This window comes from Esox lucius, chromosome 21 (assembly GCF_011004845.1).
Source record: "Esox lucius isolate fEsoLuc1 chromosome 21, fEsoLuc1.pri, whole genome shotgun sequence".
Classification (NCBI taxonomy): Eukaryota; Metazoa; Chordata; class Actinopteri; order Esociformes; family Esocidae; genus Esox; species Esox lucius.
The window spans coordinates 22959167-22987118 of NC_047589.1; the positions used below are offsets into that span (position 1 = coordinate 22959167).

A 27952-nucleotide genomic window follows, 5' to 3' on the forward strand; every position below is an offset into this window, starting at 1 on the left:
GGTGTAGATTCTAACACACACTGGTCAGGGTGTTAGAATCTATATGAGTCCCATTCACTAGAGCCTGTTGTCAACAAATTGATAAGTGCAGGGCAGCTCAATCCTGTTCCTGGAGAGCTACCATCCTCTAAGTTTTCTCACCAACCCTAATTTAGCGCACCTGATTTTAATAATGAGTTGGATGAAAAGCTGTAAAAAAAAAAAAAAAGAAGCCAGTTCAGTCACAACTGGGGTTGGAGAGAATACCTACTGGATGAGAACATATCTCTTTTTCAAAAACACAGTTCATAAAGGAGTGACTGAGTGGAAGAAAGAACATGTTAAACCCAGACAGTTTTAATGGAAGATTTGTGACCTTCTTGCGATTGAGGTAAGCAACTTTCCCAAAATGTTTTACTAAATTATAAAATTGCCGTCTCAGTTTTAATTAATTGCAACCGGGAACAGTTTTGTTGCAAACAAGACATACAATTTGGCATTGATACTATGAAAAAAATATATACTGTGAGAGACTATTTTGAGTTTGCCCTTGGCGTGTTCTTAATAAGTCAGTCTTGATACAGTGTTGTCTATACACAGATTTGGACCAATGAAAGAAAGATCAACGTTAACAGCACTCACAGTGCCCTGTACCTTGTCAATTTAGGCTTGCATTGCCAAATGCCGGATCAAATATGGACCTGCTCATTCATTTTATATTTCCTTAAACATTTTCCTTTAACAAACAACCTCTCCGGGCCACAGGAACAAAAAGGTCATGTATCAAAGATGAGAATACATTATCCCTTATAGCTCCTACGGTGCTCCGCGTGTGGTTGAAGATCTGTGTGTGTGTGTGTATGTTTGTTTTAGGTTGTCAGAGTACATTGGACGTGTGGTGATAAAGCTGTAGGGTGACTTGCCCTATGGGTGTCCTATTTACCTGTCTCAGTAGCTGTTCTGTCCTGGGACAGAGCAAGAGAGACACTTCCAGATAAAATGATTTTCAAAGGTCTGACCTAAACGAAATAAACACACGCACGCACACCCAACTCGCGCACACTACACTCCTACCAAAACCTACTATGCATACAGGTACTATGCACCTTTTTAAAGCTCAGAAAGCATTTGTGACCATTTGATGCATCTGTCACCTCTGTTGCGGTTTAGTGTGTTTGGATCAGTGGTCTCAAATGACCCCTCCAAGCCCAAAACAAAATGATTACACATAAGCAAGTCGCTGCGCTCCAGGAGGGAAAAACAAAAGGAGGTCCATCTAAGGACAGGAGGAATAAATTGAAGCTCTTGTTATGTATCAATCCACCTTTGAAAGAAAAAAAATAATTTGGAAAGGTTAGTATGCACTTGGGACCATTAGCTCATAGCACATTAGACTGTAAATGTCGCACCTTCGGAGCAAGATTGAGTTCTTTGACTAATGCAGTGTGGAAAGAGAGAGAGAGAATATGGAGTTCAGATGAGGATATATGCAAATAGACCAGCACTGAGGAAAATTACGTTCTCTTTATGCAAATTGTCAGGTCTGGACAAGACAGTGTCTGCATGGTACATGTCATTTTCACATAAAAGCCTGTGTGTTTTCAGGACAATCGTATTTAACTATTTGTGTATCTCTATTTTATTATTAAAAGCCATTGAGAAAAGTTACATCCTCTTAAAGAGAAACAGTATGAGACGAACGTGTTTGCACTGCAGCACAGCATGTAATTTGTTAGGATTCCCCAAATAACCTTGAATAGTTCAAATCAAACCGCAGAACCAGTAGCAAAGAAATGTAGAGAATCTGGGGAAAATAATTGTCCAGTGAATTACAGATTTTCACTATTGTGGTTTTTTTTTTTTTACATATTTTTTTATGGACCACAACAATGGCTTAATTACAATTTTAGAATGTATGGCTCAATCACTCGCACCCCTCAAATCAGTGTCGCACAATGCCCCCAACAGGAAATGCTGGTACCTTTCCAGGAGATTCCGGAATATCATTCCGCTTTTGCTGTCTATATACGGTATGTCAGTATAGATATATGAACGTTATTGTCAGTTACTGAAATTAAAAAATTAAAAATAGGGGTCACTGGAAAGAGTTGGGAACCCAAATAATGTATTCAATCCGTATTGCCACTGTTTACTTTCTGAAATTGTATGTATGTATGTATTTCTGTGTGTGTGTGTGTGTGTGTGTGTGTGTGTGTGTGTGTGTGTGTGTGTGTGTGTGTGTGTGTGTGTGTGTGTGTGTGTGTGTGTGTGTGTGTGTGTGTGTGTGTGTGTGTGTGTGTGTGTGTGTGTGTGTGTGTGTGTGTGTGTGTGTGTGTGTGTGTGTGTGTGTGTGTGTGTGTGTGTGTGTGTGTGTGTGTGTGTGTGTGTGTGTGTGTGTGTGTGTGTGTGTGTGTGTGTGTGTGTGTGTGTGCTTTCACTGATATAACTGTATTGCATTTCACATGCACACTGCTGACAGCATCTTGGCCGTTTCCTCCCTGTTCGTTAGGTTTTCAGATGGCCTATGGGTGGTTAATTATACACCTCCCTGGACACCCTGGGAGCAGAAGAAGCCCTCCGATGTTCTCCAGATGTGGGAGGTTATCGATGCATCCGTTTAGTAATGTGAGGGGGAGACTGGGCCACTACTACACCCGTTATGTTCCGCGGCCTGGAGGTAACATTTAAAGCAGCTGCACTCAGCAGCTCTACTCCTGCCAGTGTTGCCCAGTAACACAGCTGTTTTTTTGTGGAGCGGCTGGATTTCACCTGAGCTAAATCCCAGATGTTTGGGAACAGGGAGGTGAGGTGGTGGTATTTCAATCCCGAGGGCAATTGGGAAGTCTCACAGTGACCTTTCTCTTGTGAAGCGTGTCAACCGTTTGGGTGGTCTGGGATTTTGGTGTGTAGCATGCAGGACGGAAGACTGTGTGAGAGTTTAAACCAGCTCCAAGGGAGTTTGGGAAGGTCTGTCTATAGCCCAGTCGAGAGGCAGAGCTCAGAGGCAAGTCCGTTTTGAGGAGTAGCGCCTTTTTAAGAATTACCGGTCGTTGGAAGCTGGTGTCTAATGATGAAGTAATACACCACAGATATTCTCATCATCAGAGCTGCTCTGTGTCTAGAGCATTAATCCAGAATCCATATTCAACAAGGCAATTTCAACTAAGTTGAAAGTTTAAAAGTGTCGTTGAACACGTCGCTGTATTCTCCTGGTTACCTATGTTTCTATGATTTCACAAACACTATTAAGCTACTAGGTGAGTCTTCAATGACATACCCAAGCCGACAGAGTTCAAGGGTACAGTCTTTCTTTCAAATAGTATACTGTTCATGGACTAGCAGTAGCAGTGGGAAATTTGATCGAAATAACGCAAAGTGCTGCAAAAGCTCTCGGTTTGTTTGTCATTCGTCACAGTCACACCGGTTGCTATCCTAGAGCTTATAGAGTCTACTAAAATGTTTGCTTCGGTTAAAATACTCCAATAATCTGGTTAACCTGCCATTATGGCTAGCAGTGTTTACTGTCCACTATTGTCCACAGACCACTAACTGTTAAGTTATTCATGTAGACATTTTAATGACTGTCCTATCCGCCACCTTAATGATATGGATGCTGAACTTTCCTTTAAAAGAAAAGAAAAAGATAATAATAAAAAAAAAGAAAATATGAACCATATGCATGGAGTAATTGCTAACAGAACATGGCTGAGTTAACCTAGTTTTTTTTAGGGGAAGTTAGATTAGGCACCCCTGCCATATCCTCTGTGGACATAGCATGAGACAGGCCTGACAGAGTCGGTTTGTGTCATGGTGCTGCATGGTCCTGGCATGTGTTTTTCAAAACATGTGGCTTACTGTGTCCTTCGCCTTGAGAGTCTCACAAGACCCTGTGTTTGGTTTCTTTTAGTGCCCTTTGACCCTGTGTTTAGAGGTGTTAGGGCCAACACAGGGGCAGGTGAGGACTGTGATTCCATCATACGTGACCAGGACCATATAAGGTGTCAGGAGACGTGCTGCCTCATCTCAGGGTAGAAGAAGACTGATGCTGAAACAATAGTTTGTGACACCCTCAGCCTCAAGCCCATAGAGATGGGAAGAGGTCTCATCTGTGTAGCTATTCCGTTACGTCCCCTGTGTCTGTGTGGGCTTTAATTCAAATAATACATTTTCTTGTTCATGATTGGCTGGCACATACACACACACACACACACACACACATACACATATATACTGTTAAAGCTTTTTTCACTTCACTTTCAGACATTTATCTTACTGTGACATCTATCAAATGCTAGCGGGAGACAACGTTTTCTGTTTAGACAAATAAAATAGTGAATGTGGTCCTAGGCACTTGTCCTAATCCAATCATAGACATCATTCCTCTTATATTTTACCATTAATATATAGAAATACAATATACTATAATTCAGCAAAATACCACAACATTATTCAACACAGTACATTGCAGTACAACACAATGAAACAGATCCAGGGGTTAAATCGGGCAGGAGCCAACAGGAGATGAGCTCCTGCACATATGGTTGATATGAGACTTGGGAGGAGCTGTGTTCCCATACTTCCATTGGCTTCCAGTTTAACATCTGAGATACTTCCACTGGCCTCCAGTTTAACATCTGAGATACAACTGGAAAGTAGAAAGTAGGGCTCCCCAACTTCACAACACAATAAGACACAAAACAATATAAAAACAATACATCACAATAAAATACAAAACAATAAACACAATACAATAAAATATAACACAACATGATACAGCATGATACAACTCAACACGAAACAATACAACAACACAGTAATGCACATTTTCTATAACCATGAGTGCTAATAATTTTGTTATTAGGTTAGGTCGTACTCATTTCTAAATAAGGATTGCAATTTCCAAATACCTCACTTGCTTAGCCTACAAGATACATTGTTTTCCATGGACACTGCTAACTTGCGAACTACAGAGTAGGCATGGCAGATATTTTCAAACCGCACTTGAAGCGCGCTAGAACATACTCCATTATTCTGTTTCAAGCTCTTCTTCAAGGCCAGAAGACTATTCGAGAAGGCACGCGTCTGAGCTTCATATCCCCTCATGGTGTACTCCACGGCGTGTGTGTACCTCAGTTAAAAAAGAAATCCTCGTCTTCACCAGGCGGGCACATCCCTAGTCCCAGGCACTTTAAAAGACCTGGTTGGTGAACCACCGACTACACAAAGCCTGGTCACCTGGGCCCACTTGCAAGGTCCGCCCGTTTTACATATACGCGTTCCACGGACTCATGAACTTCATGAACTTTGTGTTTCATGTGGTGGTTGTTCAACCTAGCTGTCTTAAGGTGAACACTAAGATCCACTACTGAATTATTCAAATGCACATATGAAATATGTTAAAGGGATAGTTTGACCTAGATTCATATTTAGGTGAAATCTTGCTTATCCTGGGTTGTTATTGAAGGCCCATGGAGCAATTTTTTTCAACTCTGTCCAGGCCTGGAATAAGCATTATTATGTGGTGCTTTTACAGAAACACACGGCCTTAAACCCCAAGGAGCAAACAACAGTAGTGTTGAATTTCAGTGGCTAGGAAAAATTCCCTAAGACATTAAGGAAGAAACCTAGAGAAGACCCAGGCTCAGAGGGGTGACCAGTCCTCTTCTGGCTGTGCCGGGTGAGATATTAAGAGTCCAATTGGAATACTCCGCAGGTGTGGACCAGGACCTCATGTCCTCCTAGTTTAGTTTAAAACGGGAGGCGACTGGGAAAATTCAGAAAATGCATTCCTCATATTAACAAGGATTTATAGTGGAGAAGTAGAACTTAGTGGGGAAGGAGAACTGACCCAATCCCCCAGCACAATAGTCCTGAGCAACAAATAAGCATTGCACGCGGAGAAACAAACTCAAGTTTTTTTTGCTTTGTATTGCAATACTTAGAAGTGGAGTTCTCTTTGACCCAATGTTTGTTTTCGGAACTAATCAAAGTCACTACAGTTGATTACAAATGGATGCCAATTTGCTTGATTTTTGATTGGGAAGGTGGTTTGTTATACCTCTGCAATATTGCAATTCTATGAGGGGGTGTTCACTTACTCATAGGGTATGTGTGTGTATGTGTGTATGTGTGTGTGTGTGTGTGTGTGTGTGTGTGTGTATATATATATATAACAACCTACAGTACATAAAGAGCATATCTGCACTTTTGCCCTGTCACAATGTTAAGCAACCAACAGATGGAGCGAGAATAACCTACAGTTTTAGCAGAGGGAGGGGTTTGTCAACACTCAAAATGAGGGAGAAGAGAAGGTTGTTCAGTGTAAGGCAGGCAGTAGATTTCCCTCTCCATTAAAGGTGTCTCACTGGCGAGTGGCCATCACAGCCTTCTGAAACTACACCATAAACGTCCCTTTGGTTCCCTGTACGATATAAAGTTCTCTGGTTTATTTCCACTCAGTGTTGACCATGGTTGCAAAGCGTTGGAGGAATCCTTAGACTGAAGGATGAATTCATTACTGCCCGATTGCCATCCATGGCAGTCTTCCTTAGTGGATAGGAGACAGTCACACACAGGCCAAATACATCAGGTGGTTTAGCTTGGCTGTTCACATCAAAACACGCTAACAGTCTGCTTATGTTGCAAGCATTTCTAGGTATGTTTGAAAATATGATTTTGAATATGATTTGCAGGCTGAAAAAAAATAGTTACTCAGGCTTAATTTGTACTAATTTAGCTATTCAAAACCCAAACTAAAAACCCAGATATTACATTTACAAAACTGTACAGGGGCTCACTTACTAGGCAGCCTCACGGCACCGTGGCAACTATAGAAATTAGCTGTTAGCCCCTATTACCGTAAAATGTAATATTTTCCTGAAAGACATTTGTGTTACCTGGTGTTGAATTTACTTTTGCTGTGGAAAATAAATGAATACAGCACTACAATAAAAAGGTTTAGAAACGCTCAGCCGAAATGTGTTTTCAAATCAGCCATTTCCAACAGCTATGGTAGATCAATACAGATTCAGTTGATTCAAAAACAGCCCCATTAGACATGAGTATTGGGTTTTCTGACACAACAGTTCAGCAGTTGATTTGTCAAGTCTGACAACTCCCTGAGTGTGTTAAAGCTCCATAAAAGTTACAAAATAAGGCTACTAGCCTACATTTCATTTTAAAAGCAAATTGTCATTCTTGTTAGGCAGAACCTTCATTTGCCTGTTAATATCCTTAAAATATATTTTCCCCCTGCATTGGGTATTAATGTCATGAAATTGCTTATCATCGCACAATGGCGTAACGTATTGACATATTTCAACATGACTGAGTGCTACGGAAACATTGGATGCTTAGCAACAACAATGATCACAACCATATTCTCAATCTCTTTAAGGGACAACCCTTTGACCTCAAAATGGTCATGTCAGATGAACACACATTTTTGTCCTAGATGGATATATCATAAATAAATCAACACGTTGCCCGTGTCGTCAATTAAGACGCATATTAATTATCTGCAATGAATGAATGGTTCCTAGGTGCCTTCGGGGGAACAAATTAGTTAATTAGTATGATGTAATCGTACTCACAAAGCATGATGCTCAGTGCTACAACAGGGCCAGTTTAATTGAAGTATCTCGTTAATTAATGGTGGGGTGAAATTGAGTAATTAGATGCCGACATGAATGGAAGATCAACTTCGAGGCCTCTGTGTGTCCATGTCTATGTGTGTGTATTTGCGTTTGAGTGTGTGTGTGTGTGTGTGTGTGTGTGTGTGTGTGTGTGTGTGTGTGGATAATGGTTTTGGCATTCTCCTCTCACTTTACATTGTGCTGTGGCATTATGGGTTTATAGGGTTGCTACTAAAGATTTCATCTTTCAAAGTGCTTAACATTAAAACCTCAAAATGGGTTAATGGACCCTGCTTTCCATGGTTTGTACCCACAGCTGGCTACCAAGGTTGTCAGAGCTGAAATATAGTTTTTATAGATTGAATAATAGAGGACAACATACATTTTGTTTTGGCTTATTTAAGTATATGGAGTTTGTTCCCCCTTCATAAAAATAGATGTAGTTCAACAGTCACAAATGGCTTCTCCCTACCCGAAGACCTTGGGAATATCGTGTGACGAGAGACCATATCCCTTATCCGCCGAGAAGAATTATGTATGTCCTTGCATTGCTCAATTCATTAGGAGATCAATTAAAGTGTCAGTTTAATTTGATTTCAATGAATTGCCTATGTCATCATGACTGTGGCTTTGGCAGGTTGGCACAAAGTATAAATCAGTGTCATTGGAGCTGTTGACAACACTGACTATTGTCATGCTGTCAGACTCTACAGCAAAGCATTCAATGAGGCAAGGTCTGGCCTTGTACAATTTAAAACAAGATTCAGGCAGTTCCGGCATTTTGGTGAAAGTACTGTATGCCCTAATTATGTTTTGAGTCGAGACATCGTAGTTATCACCTCTGACCACTGAGAATCTTATGTTGTTGACATTCTTTCAGAGGGTTTTTAAAAGGTCAGTTGTTACCACTATTAAAAGGAGTTCAGTAAATTGTGTTTTGTTATGTGTTATATTTTGCTTTGACAGGAGCTAATGGGGATCAAAATGAATTGTAAACAGTGTTAACCAAGAAGGATGCAATATGATCCTTTGTTCGTATGACCCACGCCAAAACGGTTCAATCCTTTTGTAATGGCGAATCTAAATATATTCACAAGCAGATATTTGCTTTAATCACATAGTGACTTGCATGGACTCATGATGTGTGCAAAAATAGTGATTAATAACATGATTGCTGAGGAACTGCTCTGTCTTTGTACCTGACACATGCAATTATCTGTAAGGTCCCTCACTTGCCTAGTGATTTTCAAGCACATTTTCATCCACCAAGACGAGAGAGGTTTTCACCAAGAGACCGATGGTCATTTCCAAACCTTTACTAATTTTAAAGGCTGTGCAGAAAACTCTAGATGGATCATCAACATTGTAGCTATTCCACAATACTAAGCAAAATGACAGACTGAAAAGGAGAAAGCTTAATTTGAATATTCCAAAACCCTTTACCACAAGGTAGTGACACTGAAGAAAATGTGTGAGAAATGTAAATTCTGTCCTGAATGCAAAGCATTTGGCTTGGGGCAAAATCATCACAACACATCACTAAGTATTACTCATATTGTTAAGTATGCTGGTTGTTCCAGGATTGGCCTATGGGAACGCTTGTCATCGGCAAGGACTAAGTACATTTTTGGGATAAAAAGAAGAGGACCTAAGCATGGGGGAAATAAGGAAAACTTGATTCAATCTGCCTTCGTACAGACACCAGAGGACAAATGTTTAGACAAATCTAAATTGTAGACAAAACTTAATGTTCCTGAGTAGCCTAGTTACAAGTGTCTAAAGGAACAGAAGGCAGTACAGAACAGGTAAATGAATGTTTGTCTAACTTTTTAAGAATATAATTTTGTGCCAGGAAAGGAATGAGACACAACTGCAATAAAATGAGGTAAATAATGCTAGCTTGTAAAGGCCGCAAAATGAATAACATTGTTAATAACAATCCTTACTCTAGCTGTTGCCTAGCTACATTTGCTATCCGACTCAAACAGCTGTGCCGGGATAACATCTGGGTAAACAAATCTTTGGCTTCTGGCTGGTCACGTGATCTGACCAGCGGATCACATGGTCAGGCGAGCTGTATGAACTTCTAGCACAGCATTACATGCAATCAAAAGATGTGCTCGGGGAGTGTTTCTCAAGAGAAAGTGTGAGTCTATGAAATGCTGGTGTGATCTATGGCTGTGCTGCCTTCGGTGTCCCAGATACCTGCTGGAGTGGAAAGGCTTGAGCGGAAAGATCCATCTCTCGTCCTGCTCCCTCTGGTCTTGACCTGTGCTTTCACTCTGGCAATCGACTGAGACGAAGAGCCTTGGTTTTAGGCTAGGCCACACCTCCATTCCTCTGTGTGCACGTGAAGCCACAACACAGAGCCTGGGCGGACTGTTGGTTGATTCATGTTGTGTTGTCGGTGTGTGTGCGTGACGTGCATTTGTCATGTGTGTTACCATGGAACTTCAGAATCCACCAGCCGTACCGCCACAGCCGGAACCATGCACACGCAGCACGTTTTCATGCAATTTTACACATCAGTCAGCAGAACCTCTGGTCCAAACAGACTTCGAGTTACTGCATTCATATTAAATAGTCCGATAGGACCACCTCAGCTGACATGATGTTATAAGCAACGGCCGTTTTGGTAGGAAAAGAGAAGTGCATGCGATTTTGTGTCTTTATTTGTCTTATTTATGACACCTTTAAAGAGGATGTCAGGTGGTTCTGTCATTGGATGTTGCACATGTTTTAAGGAGATGGAGAACGAGACAAGGCATTTCACTCGTTTTGTTCCGTTATCTACAGATGTTGGACAATGTGACCAGTTTCGTAACTTTTTTTTGTGTGTATGTCAAGGGTGAAAATGCAACAGACAGATCATTCTGAGACAGTGTGTCTGAGTTTACCAGATGTCCCCACAAACCTGACAAATCAAGTTTTTTGCGGGGGTTATCCCCACCAGGAAATATATAGTTTCCAGCTTAGCGTTTGTCCACATAGAAAAACTAAGGGCCACTTGACCAGAGTGTAAAGGTCACTGTCATTTGTGTTAAAGAGAGCACTGGTGACAAAGAGGATGGCAGTGTAATAAATTGTTTATTGGAGGACTATATCAGCGGCAGGCAAAGTAAAATATTGTCGGAATAATCATTTTTGTAATTGTATATTACTCATCCACTTTTTTGCCTTTAATGCTATGTATTGATATGCTTCAGTACCCTTTTATACATAAAGTATCAAAGTGTCAATATATAGGAAGATGGTTAAGGGGTGAGAAACCGAGAGGGTTAAGTAGGGCTGGGATGAGTAAGAGAGAGGGTGAATGAGGGAGGGGGGTGAGGAGAAAGAGGGGGAAGGTGGCACTGGAAAGACAAAATGTGGAGAATCAGAAAAATAGAGAGAAACCAGGAAGAGAGTTGGAAGGGAAAGAGATCAAACAGAAAGAGAGGGAGGGAGATGGAGGGAGAGAAAGAAGAGAGTGGTGGAATTAGAGAGAATAGAGACAAAGGTCTGAAAAGAAACAGGTAGCACACTGAACATTTTCAGTCATATAATAAAATCAAACCAGATTGTGTATTACACGCCTGATTAACAAGTGTTGACTCATAGTGCAAGGGTCTATTTACTGTCCCTTTCCTAACAACGCAGGCAGAAGTAAATAAAACAAAATGGAAGTTGCGGGAAGGCACAAGATGGTAATGCAGGGAGAGGAGCGAGCTGCTGTATATACACAGTGGGATGAAAAACAAAGAATAAATACCAACAAATGTATGAATAACAATAACTTGGCTATTTACATGCACGACCAGTACTGAGTTGGTGTTCGTGGGTAGAGGGTCGTGTAGGTAATGAACTGGAACAGCAGCAACGTACAATATATGATGAGTGGGAAGTGTATGTGTCTGAAGCGCCAGTATACGGGGTGCTCATGTGTGTGAACAAGTGTGTGCATGTTTGGAGTGTAAATACGTGCGAGCGTGTGTTTGTGTGGGTAAGGGGCTGCATGATGTCGTGCCTAAAGGGAGACTGACACGAATTGCCAGGTAGCCATTCAGAGAGTCATCTGGCAGTCGTTTTTAACAGGCTTGTGGGTTGGAGCTATGCGGGCACCTACATTTACAGAGCTGACCCACTTGAGTTGAGCCTCGCCTCAGCAGATGAAGTTCAGTATTGTCACAGTGCTGTTATGTTAGAATAACTGCCCAGTAGTGTAGATATAATGGGATCGGCTTGAAGTTGCAGGTCATTTGTAAATACACCGAATGTACGCCTTTTAAGTTATTTGCACGAAACTTCATGAAGTACATATATTTAAATAATATGTAGATACTATTTTTAGAGCTTTGTGAAGGCATGCTGTGTATGTTATGGAGTTACGTTGTGTGGCTAAGCATTTGTCCAATTCCCTGTAGCACTGACAGGTCTCAGCCTCAAATCTCAGGCTTTTTTTTTGTCTAACACTGCTTTCCATACTGTGTACTATGTTAAAGACTTAAGGAAGACTTAGTGCAGGATTAACATTAAGCATTAAATAATGTACAGCAATTAAGGGCCACTGGAGGGGGCTGAAGAGAGAAGAGTTGAGTGTTTTGGGTTAGAATCTGTATCTATGGATTAACAAGCTTCTAGAATGTGCACGTGTGCACGAGAGGGAGAAAGTGTGTATGTGTGTGTGTGTGTGTGTTAGTGTGTTTGTGTGTTTGAGCATGCATGAGCATAGATCACACACTCAGGACGACAGAATAACAATTAATCTGAGCCGACCTGTGTACACTTCTCAATGCGTTAAAACCCAGATAATAATATAAAATGCTATGTGAAGTCTGTGAATTTGCATTTGCCTTCTTCAGGGCAGATAGATAAATAATGCATGCTGCTTAATTCACACTTGTGCCAAGGGCTTTCAGCGATTCCAGTGCACAGTCCTTATAACGTAATTATGGCATAACATTGTGCTTACTCAGACAAACAAATAAATCTTTGCGAGTGGTGTTGTCCTCTTTGACAATTTGAAGGCTGGGACTGGGAGCAGTCTATGAACTTTTTTACACAAAGGCAGTGACACACCATATCCTCTTTTCAATATTCAGATGCCAACAGCCTTTAAAATACATTTTCAATTTGCCTAATTATTTTTTACAATTCTCGTAATTAGGTTCTTGCCCCCACCCCCAACCTACTCAACAATCAGCTCCAACAGAAATCCGCCTGCGGCTGAATCTAGTTGTCTTGCCCTGGGCTACGTTATAATGTTTATCAAATTGGTTGGGGGTTCAGAAGAGGGTGAGGTTTCCAGAGGAATTTGTGTGTAAAACCACACGTGCAGAGTGTGATCCGGATCTGTAGTCTGGAGAAAGAGGGTTCCAGAAGAATTTTCTGGAAGAAAACTCATGTGCAGAGGTTGATCCTTAGCTTGGAGGAAGGAGCAAGCAGGAGCAAGAAGACCGTGGGCAAAACTTGTCTGTCTGAATTCTGGCCTTTGTTTTATATTTACTTTTACATTTTAGTCACATGCTGTAATGTTAAATAAGGGTGTAATTTCCTGTAGTTTTATATAGTGATAGTGATTGGCTCATGTTTCACTGGTATGCTGCATCCGGACAGTATAGCCTTCTTTTCACCCTTGGTTCTATCTAGAAAAGAAAGTCTGTCATCTGTAAACTGAAACGTGACCATAAGAAGTGTCCTTTGAAAATAGCCAAACAGTCCTTCAAAGTGTTCTTATCGAATACACTGTTGTGATCTCTACCTTCCATCCCACCCATTTGCTCACTCGGAAGAGTTCATTTCTATAGCAGATTATGAAGGCCTTGGTTTGGCCCACGTGGTAAGCGCATTTAAGTCTAGGTCCAACAAAGCATTTCCCTTTAAAGATATCAATTTCCTGGAAATGTGAATATTAGATTGATTTTGCGGTATGAAGGTAGAACTTATTTGTGCCATTGATAGGGAACACATTTGAAGACAGTTGCACACCTTTGCAGAGAAAGACAAAGGAAAAGATATCCTGTTCTATAGGATTGAGATTTAATCAAGCCTATCAACCTTGATGGTTAAATCTGCAATTTTGCTTTTGCGAGCAGGAAGAGCCGGAAGTTGGATCTCTTAGTTTCACAGCTATGTTGGTGGACTCCGCGACACTGCCATTCGGTTCAAGACCGCTGCGCCACCCGGGATCCCTGAAAATATACATTTGTTCCCCTTTTTGCCATAGCTTTGAGAAACTGGTATCTCAATACAGCCAAGATTGAAGTCATTTGCAGGGGTTTCCAAGCTTTTTTCCCAGGGCCCCTTTTTTCACATTTGAAAGTGTCCCATTGGTTGTAAAGGATGTAATAGGGACACGAAAGGTCTTGCTATTAAGAATAGGCCATGATGTCCACTAAAGTTCTGGAAATCAGCTGTTGACTACAGTTGTGATAGTAGTGACCTCTGACAAATGGTTGCTACCCAACCTCTTGTTCTCTGGGACATGGTGTCACCTGGGACAGGGTGTCACCCATGAGAAAAGTAGATCAATCTTCTCTGGAAGCCACCGTTTCTGACAAACCAGTCAGGTTATGGGTTCAAGACCATGTTACGAACTGACAATTTTCAGTGTCTTTTTAACAGTTTTCTTGCTTCATATTCAGCAGCAATATTAAGAAAGCCTATATGGTTAAAAATGGATGTACTCTCCCAGAGGCTAGATTTGCCAAAATGACACTACCATTTCAGTACAGCTGCTTCATTGTGGCCAGGAGTTGGATCCTGGTTGTTGAATCCTGGTTGTGTCTGCAGAGGGTGGTGCAAATTGGCTATGCGTTGGTTATTGGAGAGACTTTCCTTTCATACAAAACGTCTTGGCAATAAATGCATCAGAGTACACGCATCTCGATCTTCAGCTCTCCTGAAGCTACTGTGGAGTTGTGATGGGGTAAGATATGGGTCATAATGGCGATTTAGATATAATGAAATTGGGAGTTTGAATGCAGTTTTAAAAAGTTATAAAAATCCATAATAAACTAGGGCTGTAAAACTTTGGGTAATTCAGTTAATTACATGATTTGTTGTGATTAACCACAATCAGATATTCAGAATTTGCTTAAATGTAGCCAATGTGTTTTTACAAAAATATACTATATCTTAATTTTATCCAAATAGAAAAAAAGGAAAACATGATGACCTTTTACACTCACCTAAAGGATTATTAGGAACACCATACTAATACTGTGTTTGACCCCCTTTCGCCTTCAGAACTGCCTTAATTCTACGTGGCATTGATTCAACAAGGTGCTGAAAGCATTCTTTAGAAATGTTGGCCCATATTGATAGGATAGCATCTTGCAGTTGATGGAGATTTGTTGGATGCACATCCAGGGCACGAAGCTCCTGTTACACCACATCCCAAAGATGCTCTATTGGGTTGAGATCTGGTGACTGTGGGGGCCATTTCAGTACAGTGAACACATTGTCATGTTCGAGAAACCAATTTGAAATGATTCAAGCTTTGTGACAGGGTGCATTATCCTGCTGGAAGTAGCCATCAGAGGATGGGTACATGGTGGTCATAAAGGGATGGACATGGTCAGAAACAATGCTCAGGTAGGCTGTGGCATTTAAACAATGCCCAATTGGCACTAAGGGGCCTAAAGTGTGCCAAGAAAACATCCCCCACACCATTACACCATCACCACCAGCCTGCACAGTGGTAACAAGGCATGATGGATCCATGTTCTCATTCTGTTTAAGCCAAATTCTGACTCTACCATCTGAATGTCTCAACAGAAATCGAGACTCATCAGACCAGGCAACATTCTTCCAGTCTTCAACTGTCCAATTTTGGTGAGCTTGTGCAAATTGTAGCCTCTTTTTCCTATTTGTAGTGGAGATGAGTGGTACCCGGTGGGGTCTTCTGCTGTTGTAGCCCATCCGCCTTAAGGTTGTGCGTGTTGTGGCTTCACAAATGCTTTGCTGCATACCTCGGTTGTAACAAGTGGTTATTTCAGTCAAAGTTGCTCTTGAATCAGTCGGCCCATTCTCCTCTGACCTCTAGCATCAACAAGGCATTTTCGCCCACAGGACTGCCGCATACTGGATGTTTTTCCCTTTTCACACCATTCTTTGTAAACCCTAGAAATGGTTGTGCGTGAAAATCCCAGTAACTGAGCAGATTGTGAAATACTCAGACCGGCCCGTCTGGCACCAACAACCATGCCACGCTCAGAATTGCTTAAATCACCTTTCTTTCCCATTCTGACATTCAGTTTGGAGTTCAGGAGATTGTCTTGACCAGGGCCACACCCCTAAATGCATTGAAGCAACTGCTATGTGATGGGTTTATTAGATGATTGCATTAATGAGAAATTAAACAGGTGTTCCTAATAATCCTTTAGGTGTGTGTATATATTTAAGGTTTTGTAACATTTTAGGGATGGAGGCGGATGCAAACGCAGGGTTGAAGACGGAGATGTAATGCTACACAAAGCTAAACTGAGCGCTGTGCACTGGACATACAATGACACTGTATACTGAAACACGCCAGAAACCACCAGACATGAGAATGTCACAAGGACTGGGAGAAAAGGACTGAACTAAATACACTAACAAGGAAAACAGAAACAGGTGGGAGCAAACAAAGGTGAAAGACATAAACTAATCAACTAACAAGGACGAGAACTCCAAATAAGGACATGACACAAACCCGCAAGGAACCACAACCAAAACAAGGACTGGAACGATCCCGTTCTGCAGGAGTCGTTACAGGTTTTCAGTGTATTTTAAATATGTTCTGACCGACCCGTGATTAATTGTTCCGAAACACCTTGTGGAATATAAAATGCACTAGTGATTTCATGAGCGTACATATTAAAGAACACAAATGACAACCACACGGTCGGGTCAGTTGTCAGGCGAGTGTGAGGTTAGGAAGTTTGTTTCAGCCGCTCTGAGGACACACTGGAGTAATGAACACAGCAAGGCCCATACATTGCGGCATCCCACCAACAGGAGACGGGTTACATGATGGATGGTTCTTCAAAGGCTTGGATCATAACATCGGCCATTACCCCCCCCCCCCCCCCCCCCCCAATACAACGTAATATGAGGTCAGTGGACAGAAAGGAGCATTAAGACAATAAAGACAGCCCCCTTGACCCTGTCGTCTGGCTCCCTGGATTGCACAGAGAAGGTTCTGTCTTCTGCCTGGGCAACACTGGTGACAAATAGGAAAGAAAGGCATGAAGGGAGGTTACTCCAGGAATTCAGAGTGTCCATAGAAGGCTGCTGTGTGTGTTGTTGCAATTATTGAAGATAAGTTGATCAGTGGGCAGAGAACATGGTCACGTTAGAAAACGAGATAAGAGAGATGGGACAGACAAAACAGAAGAGGGGGAATTTGACAGAAAGAGAGGGAAAGAAAAGGGAGAGCAGAAAAAAATGAAAAGGAAGAGGAAAGGAGACAAAAAAGGTAAGGAGATGAAAGGAAAGGAGAGGGAAAAGAGATGTGGAAACAGAGGAAAGGAAACAAAGAGAGAGGGAGGGAAATGTAAAGGAAGACGAAAGATTATGTAAAGGTAGATAAAACGATAAGGAAAAGTGGAGGAAAGGAGAGGAATTAAGTAAAGTCACCAGAAGAGGACTGGTTTGGTTGGGTACTGGATGGCCTATATTCACTCGTTGTGACATGGGGTTTACCTCAGAGGACTCCTGATGGTAAAATAAGATTTGGAAAGTTCAGAGGTCCTGAGGGTAAAATAAGACAACCTACCTACTCCAGGACCTTTTTGAGAATTAGAGCGATTCAAAAACCGTGCTGTCCTGTTGTTGGAAAAAACACTCAGAACAATTTCATCGATTTAAAGAGAAAGTACTAAACCCATAATGACATGGAGATTTTCAGAGACCAATCTCTTTTACTGATGGGCCATGTCAACACGTCATTATGACCATAAACAGGAACACATTGTACATCAATAGAAGTATACATGTAAACATACTCGTCAAATACAGATCAATGAAACTATACACAAGAACATACAGGTCAACAACACATTCCTCAAAAGTCCTGAAACAGCTGTTTCATTTGCCCTTGAGGCACCAATTAATCAAATTTTAGACAGATTTGTAAGGTACAAAAAACCTAAAAGCAGATTACTTAACATCAAGGCACATTGAGTTTGCCATTGCTGAAACCCGTTCTGGTAGCTCTTACTTTTAAGTATGGCAGCTGTTTATGCAAGAGGGCTTTATAAATGTGTGCATTACAACAATCTACAAGACTTTCAAGAGGGCCAGTCTACTTTCTGAAAGAGTGCAAAAATGTGTACTGAATAGACTACCTGTAATAAAGCAAAATGAGCAGTGATTAGCTGCGTGAAATGGCATGAATACAAAGGCATCAACATCTGGGAGATTGGGCAACATAATCATTGACGATGCTGGACAGCCAAAGACTATGACAACGACATCACAATGTCAACCTTTTGGACAAATGACTAAATTTGAACTTGATGTGCCGGCCGGCACAAACAAGCAGAGGAGTAAAAGTGACAAGCAGGGCAGCATGACATGCGATATTCCCTTATTTAGCACAGACCATGTCCTTTATGTTAAGCGACATCCTGTATGGATAGACTACAGTATTAACATAATGCAAGAGAACAATAAAGATTGAAGAAAGGAGTGAGAGCAGAGAGCAGCAAGCAGCACGAAAAGTTTAATCTGGTATACTTTTTTATATTCTCGCCCGTCATGATCAACCATCAAATCCATTAACCTTTTCATGGATTGCACATCTATCACTAGGTTGAAGCGTTGCCATGGTCACTAACACCCTATAAACGCTGCAGCGTTACTGCCGACCAAAGGTTTAAAAGGTGCTGACTATTTTAGGTGCTGTCGTTTTGTCTAAATGACATTATGGACGCCTAGATATATAACAGCGCTGCTAAATATGTTCAAGACATCATATTATGAAATGTAATTTGACAGATGGCAATGTTGACATTAGCCAACAAAGTAAGTAAAAAATAGCTAGTGATGCTAATAATGACTAGCTAAATATAGTTATACTGTACTAAACAATTATACTGTAGCCCTACTACATCTAAAATCAATACGGTGACAAAAAGTATTACAAAAGGTTTAACTACAAATTATTTGGTATTGTGTTTTCAAGACTTGCACTTTAGACCTTGCAATTAAGCAAGCAATATATTTTAGTATTACAATAATTCATATTGAGTGGCAGTGTTTTAAAATAAAACATTTAACAAAACAAAATGGCAATGTACCATTTGTAATTCAGCAATGTGAGAGAATTGATCAGGGGTTTGAATATTTTGCAAGGCACTGTTGCATTTTCACTGTAAAGACAGAATGTATTTTTTTCATGTGGATTTTCATTATTCAAGTTCTATCTTAAACTTTTTAAGAGTTGGTTCAACACAACTCTCACAGTGAGTGATGGAGCTACACTCTTAAAAATTCTTTAAGGTAAACATTTATAGAATGATACAAAATCTAGTCTACATCCACTGAAGGGAGTTATTAGTGGTAAAATTACATAGAGGCCACACTCAGACTGGGGATTCCTCTTCAGGTACGACAATGACCAAAAGCACACATCCAAGTCAACGCAGGAGTTGATTCGTGACAAGTCTGTGAATGTCCTTGAGTGGACCAGCAAAACCCAGACTTGAAGATTGCAATTCAACGAAACTCCCCATCAAAGTACATCTCAATGCTGGGATTGCTGTCAAAGGCGCTTCCACAAATGACCAAATATAGGGTCTGAATACTTATGTACATGGCTTGTTTTTGTTTTTGTTTTCACTGTCATTGGGATAATGTGTATGTAACAGAGGCCAGTGAGTGCTGTGCTGTGAGAATCTCACTTTCCGATGCCTTAATAGGCGCTCTAGTGACAGATGCCTATTAAGGCGTTTTATATTAATGTAAATCTAAACAGAATGCAATGATGTGCAAATCATTTAAACCCGATAGAAAACCCAATAGAAAATAGTATAAATACAAAATCAAATGTTGAAACTGAGGCATTTTATTGTTTCTTGAAACATATATGGCCCAGTTTGAATTTGATGCCTGCTACACGTTTCAAAAAATTTTGTGACAGAGGCAAGTTAAAACTCTACCATGCAAAGAAGAAACCATACATGAACAAGATCCAGAAACACTGTCGCCTGGCTTGTTATCGGTGCACAGTTCAAAAGCCAGCATCCGTGATGGTATGGGGGTGAATTAGTGCACATGGAATGGGTGACTTGCACAACTGTGAAGGCACCATTAATGCTGAACAATATATACAGGTTTTGGAGCAACATATGCTGCCATCCAGATGTCTTTTTCAGGGAAGGCTTTGCTTATTTCAGCAGGACAATGCCAAACCACATTCTGCATGTTTTAAGACAGCATGATTCTGTAGTGACTCTTGGTGCTAAACTGGCCTGCCTGCAATCCAGACCTGTCGCATTATGAAATGTAAAATATGACAAAGGAGAACCCGAACTGTTGAACAGCTGAAATCCTACACCAAGCAAGAATGGGGAAAAAATTCACTTTCAAAACTACAGCAAGTGGTCTCCTCAGTTCCCAAAAGTTTACAGAGTATTGTTAAAAGAAGCGGTGATGCAGCGCAGGGTTAAACATGCCCCTGTCCCAACTTCTTTTAAAAGATTTACTGGCAAATTCAAAATGGCCATGTTTTTTTCCAAAAACAATAAAATTTCTCAGTTTCAACATTCAATAGGTTGTCTTTGTACTACTTTTAATCTAATAGAGGGATAAATGATTTCATTGCATTCTGTTTTTATTTGCATTTTACGCAGTGCGCCATCTGGAAAAGGGGTTGTAGGTTGAACCCCAAAAAATAAATGTATTCCGTTATATATTAAGTGTATAACACAAAACATTTGGAGAAATTGTAGACGCTGAATACCCCTTCACGGTAAAATGGCTGTATAATAAAAATTCTGCATGACGAAAAAATCAATCAAGGTTAATCAATCAATCAATCAAAATTTATTTATAAAGCGCTTTTTACAACAGCAGTTGTCACAAAGTGCTTTACAGAGACACCCGGCCTTAAACCCCAAGGAGCAAACAACAGTAGTGTTGAATTTCAGTGGCTAGGAAAAACTCCCTAAGAAGGTCGAATTTTAAACAACAGATTTGCAATCCCAATATTAAAATAAATTACTCATTTACCTACTATGTGCCTTAATTAAGCAGAGGTTCTTCCACTTGGACCTGTCAGGTTATTTGAAACACATAAAGGTGTTGGTACTATGAGCATCAGAGTGCAGACCTCCACCACAACTCAAACTCTGATCTTCATTTCAAAAGTATAGCTTGTTGAGACATGTATCAACCTTAAATTCAAGGTCCCCGTATGGGTCGACCTAGAAGAGTGTGGACAATTTCAACAAAGGTTGATCATTCACGCGTGTAACACCTTTGTATTCGGTCTGGCAGGTGTTTTTTTTAACCAATCACATGACACCAGATCCACAGCGATTTTACTTCAGCCGGTCTTGGAATGAGTAACAACTAGTCAACAGATAATCAGTACAGAGGACAACACAGTGCCCATTTCAGACAGACACTTTTACAGCCTGATTTACAGGCCCGCATGATTTCCACATGTCTAAACTATGTGCTTTGAAGCCACTCACGACCCCCCCCTCTTCCCCCTTTTGGACAGTTGTTCATCAATCTTAGAGATGGAGCGGATAGAGCTGTCCTTCTGTCTCACCAAGCAGCCCAGACTGTGGGCCACCATTAGATGTGAGGCTGGGGAGTTTACCCAAGTTGACCGACATGATCTTGTTTTGGAAGGTGAGATCATGTAGCAAGTGCAAAATGAGGCACTTTTATTTTTAGGTAGGTAGCTCATTGGAGTAAAGATATTCACACCATTTGGTCAGCAATAGCAGAGCTGTGATTGGTAATTAAGCAACAGATAGTTAACTGATTAGACCCTTCTGGTCACTTAATGTATTATGTCTCTAGGAAGGTGACTGGCACCAGAATGGCAAGAGTTAAATAAAATAAAGGAGGTACCATTCGGCTAGGATAGCTGACTGCATTCATCCATTCTGCCTCACAAAATGAGCTTAGTCTGTTTTATCGCGTCTGCTTACACTAGTGCCCTTTTTACCTCTGACAAATCAATTAGAATTGCTACACCGGCCAGGATAGTGGCATTATTTCTGATTCTGTGACATTGAATCATTTAATACAACTACACTATCCACATAAACCTACTGCACAGGCACCCATAAACCAGAACAAGCAGGTGAGGGTCAAGTGATACAATGTTGGTTTAGGTCTAGCAATACGTGCCACAGCACTTTTTAGCACACACCTTTGATAGCCCTGCAAGGCGGATTAATGGTTCTTGAGATGGTGTGTGTATTGGACACCCCTTAATGAAATCTGGACGGACCGTCTTAAAGAACTGAACGTTACTTCCCTAATTCCTAGCTCAGCGTATGGGTGGGATGTAAAATAGCTAAGCCCCTTTTGCGTTTCTATTTGGGGTGGTCAGTCGGACGAACTGATTAGTTTTGACACAGAAGTAACAAGACTGCTTTTTGAGGGTTTCAGAGCTGAAGAGCGTGTCGCCTTCACCCATCCCATGCAGCAAAAGTTCCTGCCAGGGTCCTAAAAGCCCAGAGACCAATACAATGTAATAAATGGATTACTCAAGACTTACCAAGGCATTTTGTAGGTAAATCCTTTTTTGAAATTAACGCTTGGGTGGAATGAAAGATAAGAAGCTAGGCAATTTGAGATGAATTATTCAGTCTTAGATATTTACCCCCTACGAATGATTCGTTTGAGAGGCCAGAGAATCTCCTTTTTTTGTCAATGTCTAAATAAAGTGCCGAATGAACCTTTAATAAAAACTCTTTAAATAATTAGATGCTTTTGAATACAAATTAACTTACAGTTTTTAAGATTTATGCAAAGGGGTCAGAGAGAGACATAGAGGACGCACGTCCTCTGAGATTAATCGAAAAGGCACCAAAGTAACATTGTCTTTTCTGCCACAGCAAAGAAGGAAGGCCTGCATTAAAATCTCACAAGACTGCAGCTTTTGTGTCTTTTTCCACTTCTATCACCTTCTCTCCATTTGTGCTGGAAGTGTGCAGCATTAAACTTTTATGCGGATAACAAACAGCTAGGAAATTGGTTCTCAGGTTATATGATATCGGTAGAAAAAAAATAAAGAGAAAAAAATTCCCCTCTTTCCACATGATGTAAAAGTCTTTCGGATGACTCCTAGATACTATATGTGGCTGTGTGTTTTCAGCCTATATAGCTTATCTCCTCCTACCAGTGTCGATAGATTGCAGTGTAATTTCACTGCCCTGGGAAAGGCAGTGTGAGGCCACGGCCATTTGGTGTCTCCATGCCTGTGCCTAACATCCCTGTAAGGCTTTACACTTGGCACTTGGAGCAGATTTAAGAGGCCGTAGAAATGCTGCGAGGCCACTTTCCAGCAGGGAACGGGAGTTCCTGGAGGAGTAAATCATGTGGACAATGTGTCTACAGCTACCGTTCTAATACTTAGGCATAATTATGTTGTCATTTGTTGTTGTGGTTCGTGTAGAGCTTTCCTCTTGGATTCCTGTGTCTGTTAGCAGGAAGACATGATTAAGAGCACACACAAAAAAATCTGCATTAGAGGACAACTAAGATGCTGTTAATTGTAGCCTGCACTCTGCTGCTTTTGTGGTGTGTTTTTATTGTGTTCTGATATAATGTTTACTCAAGCTACGTAATTAATAACCTATACAAGGTGTCATGCTCGCTACAACATTATCATATCAAATCTTCCAATTTAATCATATAGGTCAGTACATTTGCCAGTGAAGCCTCTTCACCTAATTAACACCAGTGTTAAAGAGAGAAACAGAGCGGGCGGTCTAATGTGCCGTGCAGCTTTGGGATCATCACTTAACAACTAGCCATGACCCAGAGATGCTATTAGCATGTGATTCTGAATAGGTGATCTTTAGGTGGGCTGGGTTTGTAATGGTTCTTTTGAAGGAGCTCGTTAAGAGGATGGGCCATAGGAGCCATAAAAAGGTTGTAAATGCCGAAGGACAAAAGGACAGTCAAACTGGCCAGGAGTAATGAAGGAGGGGGACTTGAGAGAAGTATGCTCTCATAAAGGCAGCAAGAACACACCGAAATATGGCCCTGTTGTTCAGCTATCCACTTCATTGTGAAATATATTGAAAAGGAAAATCTGTGGTCTAAATGGATGTTAACGACATGCTAGTTTGCTAAACTGAAAACATGGTAAAAAAAAAGAAGAAATTCTGTCTTAGTCCAAGTGTGCTGTTTTCACATTATTTTGTCAATGAAGCCATTACAACTCCTCTACTCTGAAGGTGTATTTGGGGTGTCTCCCTGTAAGCTATTGTGAAAATGTTGTTTACCAAGCAGTTCCAAAACACCACTGCTTGCTGCTGTTGGACCTGGATCATAACTATATCTCTTCCTTCGCTTTAAGCTGCGATGCAGCTCCTGTCATAGTAACGTCAGATCTATCCATCTTCTCATGCTTCTGCTGCTCAACCCCTTTACTAAAGACAAGGGCACATATCATTACATGTATGTATTTTTTAGAATGTATTGCTTTTCTTTCCTCTGAGTGGCAGACATCTACACTGAACAAAATTATAAACACTTGTTTTTGCCCCCATTTATCATGAGCTGAACTCAAAGATCTAAGGATTTCTCTATGTACACAAAAGGCCTATTTCTCTCAAATATTGTTTAAGGTTTGGAACAGGGCTCCAGTCAGGCTGTAGTCTTTACAAAGCCAGAGAAAATTAGTCAGCATGGCTCTCCTTGAATGTCTTGTTTGACAGAAAGACTCTATTGAACAAGGACAACTATATCTACCTGTCACTAGTGTGATCGAGCATTCGGCAAAACACAAAAGCCACACACAGTGCTACAAAACAAAAACCTATTCATTTTTAGATCAGAAAGCAGGCTTAATCAACCAATGACCTCATCACTTCTCACTCATAACTCCAGAATGTAGGGCGAGTGAAAAACCTTGAATATGTATATATACTTTGTTCCCTGAGTGAGGGAATAAGGTGTCACTATGGGAACATGCATGCATAAATCTGTCAAAAACAAGGACAATCCCACCTGTTAAGGTGCTACATGTTTTTAGCAGCAGGGAGCCCCGCCTCCTGTGCAATGAAACACCCAGCTATGTCTGTATTCACTGATTCCAGAATGCTCTTCACTGCAACTCAAACAGTGTGGGATCCAAGAATAGTTGCGACATGTTCCCTCCCTCAGGGAACAGAGGTTATATACATGAGCCGAGGTTCCCTTTCAGTTGGCCACTTTTTTTTCACAACAGGGACAATACACAGTGCCACTAAGCCGGAGTGGTGGAATACTGACGTTAGGGGCCAAAGCTAACTCCCCAATAAAACGGCGGCTGGAAGAAAAACAGGCCCTGAAGAGCAAGGCTGCAGCCCTGCGCAAAGGCTTGTAGCATGTTGCCACCTCCTAGTAGAGGGCACACAGCATGGGAGGCAACACCCAACCCTTGCTACCATAAGCCATAGAAATGGCCCTGTGATCCAAAGGGACAGACATTGTTCATAAAGATCACCACAAGAAACCCCAGTCCAAACAACGCGCAGTCAGCAGACTCTAACGGAGCAGCGAAAGGGACGGTAGACAGACTCCGGACCTAATAGGTCCATGGTATCATAGGCACAAAAGCCAGATAGAGAACGGCACAACTGCAAATGGAGTCCTGGAGGAACGGCCCATAAGCGGGTGGAAGACTAGTCCTAGGTCAGAGTCGGGCCCAAATACAATGCTGTATCAGTTAAAACCGGCCAATGCTGTATCCAAAGTGAAAGTATTCACACGTTGGTACAACCCTAAAACCCTAGGAAAACAAGCGCATCTGCCACCAAGCTATGGAGCGCGGGAACACACTGGGCAACAAGTGTCAAAGGTCTGGCATAGAGGGTAAGGTAAGAAGAACATTTTACATTTTTTACTTGAATTTCTTTTGTCAAAAGACACCATATTAGGTGTTATTGTATTTGTTTTTCGCGGACATGCACGCATGCATTTTCCCCATAATGGCACCAAAGGGACCGAATGGGAACACCCCAAAGAGTTTTGCTTTGATGTTCACCTTAGTAAGTTACGTCCATCTGTTTTTATTAAGTCTACTGAAATGGATTAAGAGATGTGGGGCAGAGTGAGGGAGAGTCGTGTGTAGCTAACTATTTTCATTATGATTTGTGAGCAACTTTCGTGAGCTGCAAGGCATTGCTGATTTATACTCGAGGTCCACCCCCTTTAAACATATATGTATGTATATATATATATTTAATTTTTTTAATGTTTAATTATAATATTTGTCATGAGTTGGTTTTTTGGTATGCTAGGTGTGTAAGACAATTTTGGTACTATCTAACTCCAGGTTTTAACACTGGCATACAGTAGTAAAATGTCCATATATTCAACAACTGCCATGATAGATGGAAGCTTTTAACTCAAACATACGGTTGTTAAATGTCCATGTCATCAAAAAAAATTGCTAGGAATTGACATTTGTATATCAAATTTGTATTTCACATTTGTATTTCTCAATATTTCTCTCGCCTATCCTTATCGGTTAAGCGAGATAATTATTTATATTTTCTCATAAGACAATAACGCTAATCACATCTTTTCAGGACAATGATTAAACCTATTCAGTATAAATGAATTTATAATTCATCTGCATGAATCAGAATATTATATTATCCAGTTTACGGGAGTGATATCATCTCTCTGTCTCATACATCACCTTTATTAACAATCATATGAAACCATCTTAATAAAAAGACTGCAGTGTTGTGTGGGGGGGGGGGGGGGGGGCCTCAGTGCAGATAATTGCGACGGCAGACACTTGAGCCATCATCCCAACCCCCTGAGGTTTTGTACCCTGAGAGCTTTGACGTGGAGTCATGGAGTCAGTAGACGTGCTATCATGATGTTACAGACCCCCATCATAATGACCAGCGATATCAGTGAATGATGACCCGGGTTCAGTGAAGCAGTGGCTTATACCTCATCATTCCTCACCATTAACGGGGCATGTCTGTCACTCGCGTCCCACCACAGCCCAGGTACTTGACGGATATACACGCGCGCGCGACACACTTTTGTCACGTAACGAGCCTTTAACACAGGCATGGCCGCGGAGTCCCCAAACGCCGTGATAGTCGCTGTGAATGTAAATCTCCTCCATTATGCCCACATTTTTCAGTTTCACCATTGCTGCTTCTTTTTCTGAGTCAACAGAGGTCTGTACTGACTCTCAGGGGACCGGTGCACTGGGCTTGGAAAGGCTTCATTTCATGCCGTCCATGTTAATGTATGATACGGTTTTGATCGCACGATCGCCCAGGAGTAAAACGATCCTCGAGGGCTACCAAGTTTAGGTCAATCTGTAGCTGTTGTATAAAACACTAGAATGTGCAACACCACCATTCATGTATTTTGCACAGAGCTCAAAGAAACGTATCTCAGAGCAAAATCCATTAGCAAAAACCTACTGATGAAATCCAGAGCAAACCCAACAGCTCCTAGCACCTACCTATCACCAGATAGGACTGGGTTTCATATCTTAAACAATATGGTAAAATATAACAGTTCTATTAATAATTAGAGGGCAAGGTGAAACCATTTTACAACATTGTGACACTACTCACCCCTTCCTCCGAGATGTGAAGATGTACTGTGCTGGCAAGGTGAAACATCCACTTCAGCTGTTCTGTTTCCGAGCAGGGCAGTCTTTAACCTAATTGCCAACCAGGTCATTCCTGTAAATGAAAACCACTCTCTGTCCTGGTAAAATAAGAAGACAAAATTTGAGAAATCCAGATGGAGAGCTCAAAATGTGTTTTTATTTATTTTTATATATATTTAGGGGACATTTGATGCTTTATTGAGAGGATGGAAAGGCAAGGGAGAAAAGAGTGAAAAGAGCTGGCTGAAAGAGTGGTGGTTTCAATGCAATGAAACCATTGCATTGGAGGCAGCACCTTCGAGTGCTTGACCACCCCTGGCCACATCAAGAGATGGACCTGTGAAGAATAGGATGATGGCATTTAGTAGCTCCTCACGACTGTCTTACCACACCCAATAACAAATCCTCCCCATTTAGATTTTCTGCATCAGTGAATGTATTACCCAGTAACATATTTCTGTTTCCCCATCAAGACGTGATAAATAATGATCTTTTCTTTTATAGTACAATGGGGAGAAATGTGACTGCAGGGATGAGCACGCAGACC

At 41.1% G+C, this 27952-nt stretch overlaps 1 long non-coding RNA gene across 1 annotated transcript; it reads left to right on the forward strand.

The window, feature by feature from the left end:
* The first annotated feature begins 1945 nt into the window (after positions 1-1945).
* On the forward strand, positions 1946-27952 carry LOC105025716. The gene is made up of 3 exons (XR_829151.1): positions 1946-2009; positions 2489-2656; positions 27910-27952. It is a non-coding gene; the product is annotated as an uncharacterized LOC105025716 (long non-coding RNA).